The sequence below is a fragment of the Manis javanica genome, chromosome 2 (genome assembly GCF_040802235.1).
Source record: "Manis javanica isolate MJ-LG chromosome 2, MJ_LKY, whole genome shotgun sequence".
Taxonomy (NCBI): Eukaryota; Metazoa; Chordata; class Mammalia; order Pholidota; family Manidae; genus Manis; species Manis javanica.
Genome location: NC_133157.1, coordinates 95,358,725 through 95,368,328, shown reverse-complemented (window position 1 = coordinate 95,368,328; position 9,604 = coordinate 95,358,725).

The following is a 9,604-nucleotide window of genomic DNA, read 5'->3' as shown; positions in this document are numbered from 1 at the left end:
CAAATATCTATAGTTCAGTGAAAATAAAGATTTTGTTCTCAGAGCAGTTTGGTAGAATTAGATGGAGGTGGGGGAAAAAGGATGTTGGATGGAAATATAAACTAAAAATGAACCAGGATTTGATGAGCTCTAACTTTAGCTTTGGTATGATTTGTTCACTAATAATAGACCAGCAACAATTTTTCTTTATTTATGGAAAATGAGATTTGTTTTACATTTTGGTTTTGGAGATTCTGTAATGTGCAACTGGGCACAACTTCCAGTGTAATTGAAACTAAACAGTCTCTTTTTTTTTGGAATTTTATGTTGACACAAGATAGACTTTAGACATGATTTCATAAACTCTCAGTTATAAAATAAGGGCTTTGTACTTTAAATTTCTTCCATGCTAGCAGCCCTAACAGGAGAAAAATACATAGTGCAGTCCAAGACTAAGCTGATTTCATTTCCCAGCTTTCCAGGGATAACAGAACACTTTATTTGTGTACAAATGGAGATTTGTACTACAAATTGATAGAATTTCAAGAATGTGTGAAGGTGTTTTCAAAATACATATTTTTAGTACCTCAAAAAACATTGGTACCACAGGTAAGTTTAGAGTCAGCACACTTAGTGCATGCCGCAGTGTGGGCATCCAATGAATGGACCCATGTGCTCACCTCTTGTCTCTATCTTCAACAATGTTTAAAGGAGATACAAGGGTGTTATCAAAATGTTAGTATTTAAGGAAATAGTATAGGTAATTCTATCACTTCTCTATTGCAAGAAATACCAAGATTTCCTACTTAATTTCAAGGAAAATCTCTCTCAGAAGCAAGCAGTAATGATATGTAAAATCAGGTCTTACTCAATATTTTAAACTGCAAAGTGTTTCCCACAGCATATTGTCTTCAGTGCCACATTTGAGGAGTAAATCCTGCATTGTGAAAATAATGATAATTAAGTGCATAGCTTCATAAGTTGGCTCTTTTCTTAGTCTAGCCTCCTGCTTTTCCATGAGTGCACACACTATAGACTTAAACAGACTAGGCATAGACTTAAATTTCCTGAATATTTCACACGGTGTGTACATGTATATCTTGGAACAATCACCAAATTATGCTACCATTTTTTCCTGGGAAAATTCCACTTCATTACTTAAAATGGTTCCCAAATTACTTTCTTCACTATGCTTTCTTCATCTGTTTAAGCAGAACTCATCTCTCCATCTCTCCCTCCCCACTGCTGTGGCTTTATCTAGTTTTCATGTTTATAATTTCCAAAGAGTCCAGTTCTTTTTTATCATTTCTCCTTTTTCCACAAAATTATATTTTTATAGTTTTGTCTTAGTTTCCCTTCCCCCACACCATAGCTTCACTGAGACATAAATGACAAATAAAATTATATGTATTTAAAGGACACAATGTGGTGATTTAATATACAGTGTGAAATGTTTACAGCAATCAATCTAACATATCCATCACCGACAAATTACCTTTTTAAAAAATTTGATCATTTCTTTTTAATAGCATCCTTTCCTTGGGTCCAAGATTTTATTTACTAGATTATAATGATAATTTTTAAAATTTGTTTTCTTTTTCTATATTTCCTCCACATATTTTATTTTTCCTGTGGTTTGGTGTGATTTATGTTTGTCATGTTAGAGATTTTCTCAAATGCAGAGTCACCATGATTTAGAAGTTAGTCCCTAAAAATGCTGATCGGAAGCTCTGCGTGCATGGGCAGCACCTGTTCAATTGTGGACACCTTAGGGGGCCCGAGACATTTCCCTGCAGAAACTTCTGATCACTCCAGAGAGCTTTCCTTTCTCCCAAGAGGCATTATCCAGTCTTCTGCCATGCAGGGGTATGGGTCTGGATTCTCAGCGCAAGTCGTACATTTTCCGTAATCTCTTTATTTCAATAACATGCCTCCCTCCATCCCATGATGTCCGTAGTCTCAAAACTGAGAATCTCCTTGGTCAGCTCATACAAGGAATTCATTTCCCACTGCAAGAGTCGGGGCTGAGGAGACTTCAGTCTGACTGTATGTGTGTGTATCAGGCAAGGGGTGAGTCAGGATTTATGGTATCTAAATGCTCCAGGAAGACTTCCAACCAATATTCACTTTTCCATCTCTTTTTTCTTCTTTTGAGAAGTAGCTAGTTTCTTCAGTTCCTAAGCATTTCTAGGCTTTGGCTGTGGAAATGTATTTGCTTATTACTGGCATCCCTTTTGGTATCTAATTTGTCTGATTGCTCTTTCTGGAGTAAAAAAGCTAGCAAATGTTGGTTGGCTCTCCAAAATCTTAAATAGGATCTAATTTTTTCTTTTTTTCTCCTGCAGTGCTTTATATATTCTAATATAATATATAATTGCCTAATTTATACTTTCTAACCCCAATCATCTGCCTTTTCTCTGCTAGAATGGAAGTTTCATGAGATTAGAGATCTTTGTTTTATTTACCAATATATCCTAAGCACTTATAAAATGCTTGGCATGTTGTAGGAATTTTATAAGTATTTGTTTAATAGAGTAACTGGATTTGAACCTCATTTTAAAGAGAGAGAATGGGTTTTTGATGAATGTTAAAGGAATCGTACATGAGTCTACACAACTACATGGAGGCCACACTTTTTAAGGGAGATACAGAATTGGGAAGTTCATTCACTGACATTGCTTGTATTCAGACCCTCTGGACCCCCGTTGGATACCTAGAGACAGCGTATTTATATGAATATCAGTATTCTTCTACTACATGCTGGAAGGCACGGTCTCAAAGGCAGCCAGTGAAAGATCATCACGGAAAACTGGGAGCTGGCGCAGGGACGAAAGAATAGAGACTATCAGCTGTGACGGGGAGGTAGGATCCAGTAGACAGCCAGCACAGCAGCTCATGGCAATGCAGAAGGGAATCCGCGCCTCCTCTCCCTCCGGCAAAGTCTAATTCCCTGAGGTTCTGTGGCAATTTCAGAAAGGTGCACCGCTCCTCATTTTAAAGGATGCATTCACTTACATAATGGCCTCAACCAACTTCAACAGCCTCAAACCTGAAAATAACTAAAAAAGCTCCCTAATCCACCCAAAGAAAGACATCTAACCCAAAACTAAAAAAATACAATGAAAGTAATGGTAAGTTTTTCACCTTAGGGAGAGATATGTTCTCACAGACCAATGACGCATGCCAGTGCTGAGATAAACTGGACGTCCAAGAGCTCCAAGGACGAGGGAGTGGAGGCGGGAGAGAAGAGACACGTGCACAGGCAGGCCGAGAAGGGCCAACAGCCGGGGCCGCTGCGGGAGAGGCGTCTGTGCCACGAGTGGGGTGGGCACCCAGGCTGCCCACTGTGTGCGTACGTAGTATCCCTGGTGTGGTCAAGACATGCATATTGCTTAGAAGCTAGTAAGTGAGATTCGGAAGACAAAGAAAAGCAGAAGTGGTCAAGAAAGAAGAGAATGCAAAAAGACCACGTGGGCCAGAGGCTTTCTCAGGGGGAGTGGCAGGCAGTGCTCCTGACTCTCCCAGGGCACCCACTCCATCTGTGTCAGCCGGTTTCACCTGAGGCAGGAGCCCTGAGGTTTCCTGAGTGGCCATGCTGAGGCTGTGGTGGGTGGTGGTGAAGGGCAGTCCCAATAGCCTCTAAGGGTTGCTTGCATTTCTCAGAGCGAAGGTTGTAGGCCCCTAGGTCTGCAGTGACAGAGTATGGGGACTTTCCCTGAGTCCTGGAACAAATGGAGACCGCGGTTCATGGTTCCAGGCTGCTGCAGACAAAATCCAAACTCTTTGTCCTTCACTGCCCTCCAAAATTTGGTTCTGACCTATACTTCCAAAATTATCTCCCACTTTTTCAAAAAACTCATCTTAAACGTTTGCCAAACCCCTCCCAGAATACAGCCTACATTTCCCCTGTCAGTGTGTTGTTCGTATCATTCATTTGCTGAATAAAATATTTCCATTTATGTTCTGTATTTAAAAACTTGTACCTTCCTCTTGAAGACTAGAGCTATGCCTTGATAAGTTCTGCACAGTATCCTGAGCTGATGTCAACTGTTATCTAAGCCGCTGGGTTCTCTACCTGTTTCCCTACATGTGGTTTTTGTGATTATTTGAACATATGTCCTTTCTTGTTATTAGCCACTTGAAAGTACAGAATATTCAGTTTACTTCTTTATAATTCTCCAGAATTCATGCATACTAATGTTTGATTACCTGTAAGCTAATGAGGGGCTAAAAAAGGTGGAAACTTGTATTTAGCCTGAATGAGTGATCTGGAAAGTTTCGATATATTAAAGTATTTATAGGTCATAAATCAGGTAGCTTTATACAAATTCCAATCAGTTTTAGAACTGGTTATTATCTTGAAACTAATACTAGGGCATTATGTGCAGACTAAATAAATAACATTGTATCACTGTTTTCCAGTATGGTAATCTTTTCCTAGACATAAGATGTTTTAAATATTTGTGTCTCTAATATTTAATAGCCATTTGATGTTTGTTGAATGATTAAAAATGCCACTTTAGGTCAAACATTCAGAGTGTGCATAGCTTAAAATATGTATGTATTTGTTTTGTTTCAAATATTTTCTCAAAGTATAGTTTCCAGATAGTGAAACCCAGTTTTTAAGTGTTAAATGGCCTGATGAGTACTGAGAAAGCATGTCCCTCTGTAAGCCCTACTCCTCCCATAGCCAAGTGACTGAACTAGTGTAGCGATTGTTATATATACTTTCAAGATGACATGTGAGCTGTGTAAGATGAGAAACTTTGTTATCTTACAACTTTGAGAAATTCTGTAGAGAGACAAATTCATACTTCATACAGTTACAAATTCTTCATGTATATGAAAAAACATATTTACTTCCTTTTTAGAGCATTATGTTGCTTTCCCTAACACCTCCACACTTTCCCCTTTCTTCCCCCCCACTTCATTACCATTCGTGTTTCCTATTCCTCACTCTTGTCCTTCATGATTTCTCACGAACTGTACATTCCCCAACTTGCTAAAGCTCTCCTCATCTGGGTTGGGATGCCCAAACTTACTCGGCTGCTTTTCTCTCTGAGAAAAAAGAAGTATCAATAAGAAATTTAAAATGTGATATTTTACTCTTTTAAATGTGGTTTAACCTCACATACATCGTTTTTGTTAATGTATTAGCACCTCTGTGTTCTGTTTTATAAATTTGATTGTCTACTAGTGAATTTCTTATCTTTAAATATCTGATAATACAAAAAATCAGATAAATATGTTAAAAAATCAGACATATACATTCAAGTGAATTACAAAAGAAAAAATCATAGAAGATATTTAATATGTAAATCTTACTTAGACATGACAAGTAATTAGTCTATCTTCAGATCAGATTGGCTAATCTAGTCAATATTTCTTATCTCTTGGTACTGTTCTCTTCCTATAGTAAAAGTATGAGAGATACCACAATCCTATCCAAGAAGTTGCAAATCAACTATTTTCCAATCTATCAACAGAAGACCTAACAATGTATGTGAGATATGCCTCATTCTTTAAGAGAAAAAAAGTAGATTAGTTTGCTTATTATGGTGACAATTTGTTATCCCAACAGGTTCTCCATATCTAAATAATGCAATTTATTGTCATAGGCATTATTTATAAAATGAAATGCAGTTCATCTTAAATACAGAGTTAAAAACCAAAACTTTCCTGTTTAATTAATTTCATTTATACATAAATATATATAAATTACAGTAGCACTTAGACTAGTATATTTAATTGGGAATTTATGTCATAATGCATAAATATATACATTAGTATACATTATGTAGGATTGAAAATATATTAATAATTAATGTGTGTGCCACTTGGCCTCAGAAGGAAATAGAAATATTTCCAGATACTAAGAAACTGTCCTCATTTCGCCTATCACTTAATCTGCCTGCTTCCCCACATTTATATCTGTTCTCCCCTTTATTGTAGTTCTGTCCCCTTTACCCACCTTTTTTTTCCTTCTCTCTGGGAAGCATTTCCTTCATGGGGAGCATGTCCAGTTGGTCTGTCCTCATATTCCTTCAGGTGAAATAAACAACAGTGTCTGGTGAGTTTCCTTTTAATCCTACTTCTGAGTTCCTGCAGAGAAGCTTTGTCCGGCTCATGTGGAGTCGGGTACCACCATCTTTCCAATAAGCTGAGGTTAGAGAGGGAGAGTGGAGCCAGGAGTTTCAGACAGGACTGCGGAGTCTTAGGGTTCTTTCCTTAGAGGATCTGTGTGTGAGGTCTCCAAGAGGTGGGGATGAACTGAGCAGATCCCTAGAGGCGTCTGTTGAGTTTTATTAATCTAAAATATTTCCCAAGGAAATAACGGGTTTCTTCTTTTATCTGAACTATTTAAATGTGATGACATCAGACATCAAAGTTATTCCTCTGCATTCATGACTTTCTTGATCAGTTCATTTTTCTATGAATACTAGTATCACTTTATGAAAAGAAAAAAAGAATATTATAAAGTCATGGGCAAAAATATCTCTCTCATCCTTTTTTTCAAGACTATTTCTTTACTTTCAGATTGTCCTCAATCTCTGTTATGGTTTTTTGCAATTTTTTAGTTTTTTTTTTCATGCCTTCCAGACTGCATTTTCCTTGTTCTTTTCTATTAATAGCAACAAGAGAAACGATAAAAAAATGTTTAAAAGCTATATATAATACATTTTTACTACATGACAGCCAGTGGTCTATATGCATTTTAGGTTTTAACTCATTTAACTATTACAACATTATGAGTTGGATATACTTATTATACCTATTTTAGAGAAAATAATTTTTCCATACAATCTGTAAATATATGTTCCCATTGCTTTTGCAAATCTACTACATTTATAAAATCTGTATTGGAGACCATAAAATGAATCTTGATATTTCTTTCAAACAGGTATAAACAAAAATTAATGTTCTATTTCATACTTTAAGTATTTGATATTGAAGGTAATGTACTGAGAGCCCGACAGGACAAAATCTAGCATGTATGTCTGTACTCTGTCACAAGCATATGGCACAGTATTTATGCTGCCAAGAATTTTAAGGCTGAGAAAACAGTGAGCAAGAATATTTTAGTTTTATTGACCACTGCTATTTGGTTGCTGTGCTATCTAAGTCATCTTTCCACCTCCAACAGAAGATGAATATTCTCAGCATGGACAGTGTTGGTGGTGGGGACAGGAAAATACCTGTCAGGTTATTCTCTCAGGGTCAAAAAGAATGAAATTGCTCTGTTTAGTTAAAACTCTGGAGATCGCATCCACCCTCTCTATTAATATAAAACCTAATTAGTTTTGCTTAATACAGAGAAAAAGCTAAAATTAAAACTTCTTAAGATTAAAGAGAAGGCCTAAGAGAGAAAAATAGGAAAAAATAATCCTTTTTCTTCTCTCTATTGAACAGTTAAAACTAGTTGATATTTTAATAGACACTAAAATTAGACATTCAAAAAAGAAAAAATTTCCTGAGGTCCACACATTTCCTGATTGACAGATTATACAATTTCAGGTCATTTTTATCCCTATATAATTTAGGTATTGTTATTATGTTTAAAAATGTGAGAATTTGGGAAACTTGTTAAAAGAAAAAATTAAACCACTCACTTCTTTGTTATCACAGTGCAGATGGCAGGATGGTGTTAGGGATAGGGAGTCAGGGCAGGTTGTGACCAAGGTAAACATTTTCAAGTAATAATGTTGCCTTTTGATAGATGCTACTGTAACCTTGAATGAAAGATTTTTGTTTTGATTTAGTTCTATTTTGTTGATTAGTTGAGGAGCTGATTAGTCATATCTCACCAGTGCAGAGTGCATCACGGACCTACCCACTTCTTTTATAAGACTGAGTTTACTTAAGTCTTGTAACACCCACCCCATCTGATGTCTTTGTTTTATTAGATTCTGAATACCCATGGGAAAAGACCTGGCTTTCAAATTTGGGTTCTCCCAAATTTACAAGACTCTTTCCTGTATTTCAGTCCTGTGTTGTGGGCACATTTATCACATGCATAACATATGTATGTGTGTGTTTGGTGGAGAGGGGAAGAAGGTGATCGCAGGGGCAATCCTCAGGCTGTGGACATAATAGAAGGATTTAGGGAATATTCAGATTCCAGGGCATCCTGCCATCTGCTCTGTGGTCTGTAGCATGGCTGGCCTGTCCTCAGTGGGTGAAGTGTGGCAGACCTTCTACCCAGCCCGTCTGCATGCAGACCCTGCATCTGACCCCTGCATGAAGGTTGTTTCTCTGGAAATCAGTTCAGTTAGGCTTCCATCCATTCTCTGCTCTTTACAATCCCACAGATGCATGTGATATTTATTGATTCTCATTCTTATTGGTGTTAACCAGAGGAAAGAAATTCTCATTCTTTTATAATTAGAAGGTTATTCTATTTATTTGCAAAGTCTTTTTTATATCAAGATCTTAGTATCTTTTTATATGAATAAACATAAAGGCATAAATGGAGAGAATTGAGGAAATGTCCAAAGTCCAGGTAAATTTTCCATATTCTCAGAAGCTGTTGGTTATTAAATAAGTCTTTTTTGATGTCACTTATCTGTACTATACATTGCTTTTTATAATGCAAAAGTTCTACAGACACTTTGCCCTGGTTTCACCGATGGGGAAACTGAGGTGCCAATATTTAGAGAAGTTCTCAAGATTGCACAAGCTCATAGTTGTCAGATCCAGCATACACACTTACACAGCTGATATCAGAACTAGCAATCCTAAAGGCAAGGTGGCTCACCCTACAGAATGTATTCCTTCTTTTTTACTAGTTTATCCTATTGGTCATTTTCAGTCATGCAAGAAATGTAAGCATCAAAACTGTCTTCACATTGATCTTTTACAGGTTAACATGTTGATTCCTGTGCTTAGATTTCATAATCATGAAATATCATTAACTTTAAAGGAGCATATTCTCAACTTATTATAAATGATATCTCCTTTCAAACTTGATATTCTGAATGAAAATTGTCAAACTATGGGTAATGATATCTTCAGTTCTTTGTAAAGCATTACAACCTCCAGTGATAGGGTCACATTATTTATCTAATGTGTTTGTCTTTTTCATCATATTCTTCCAATCATTCATTTATGAGAAGATAGTAATATTTCCAAATTTAGAGAAGATGAAACTCTATCTGCACAATCTGAGAAGTGAAGAGGCTGACTCAAATATTTTCTGGGGTCATAGTAGTGGGACTAATAAAACCGAGGTGCTACTACTTCAAATCTAAGGCTTTACATAGCAAAGAACCTTTAATAAAATGACAGCTGCATTGTTCACAAGTTCCAGTTGGTAAACATTACTGGGCACTGTTAAAGGTAAAAATCATCAATAGCATTGATTTACCATGATAACATTTAGGTAGGTCAGCAAATGTTAAGGACTATTGAATAAAATAATGCTAGTGAAGTGACCAGTGTTACTGTAACCCACGGAGATAATATTGCATTTGTCATTGCATTAAGGCTACATCTTGGAATGCAGACCTCTTTTCTCTACAGATGCAGCATAGTTTTTTATATGAATTAAATACCACTGTGGAACTGGTTTGGTTTTGCCAGTGCATCCAGGGATCTGTCTTTCACACAATAAAAACCCATTTATTTT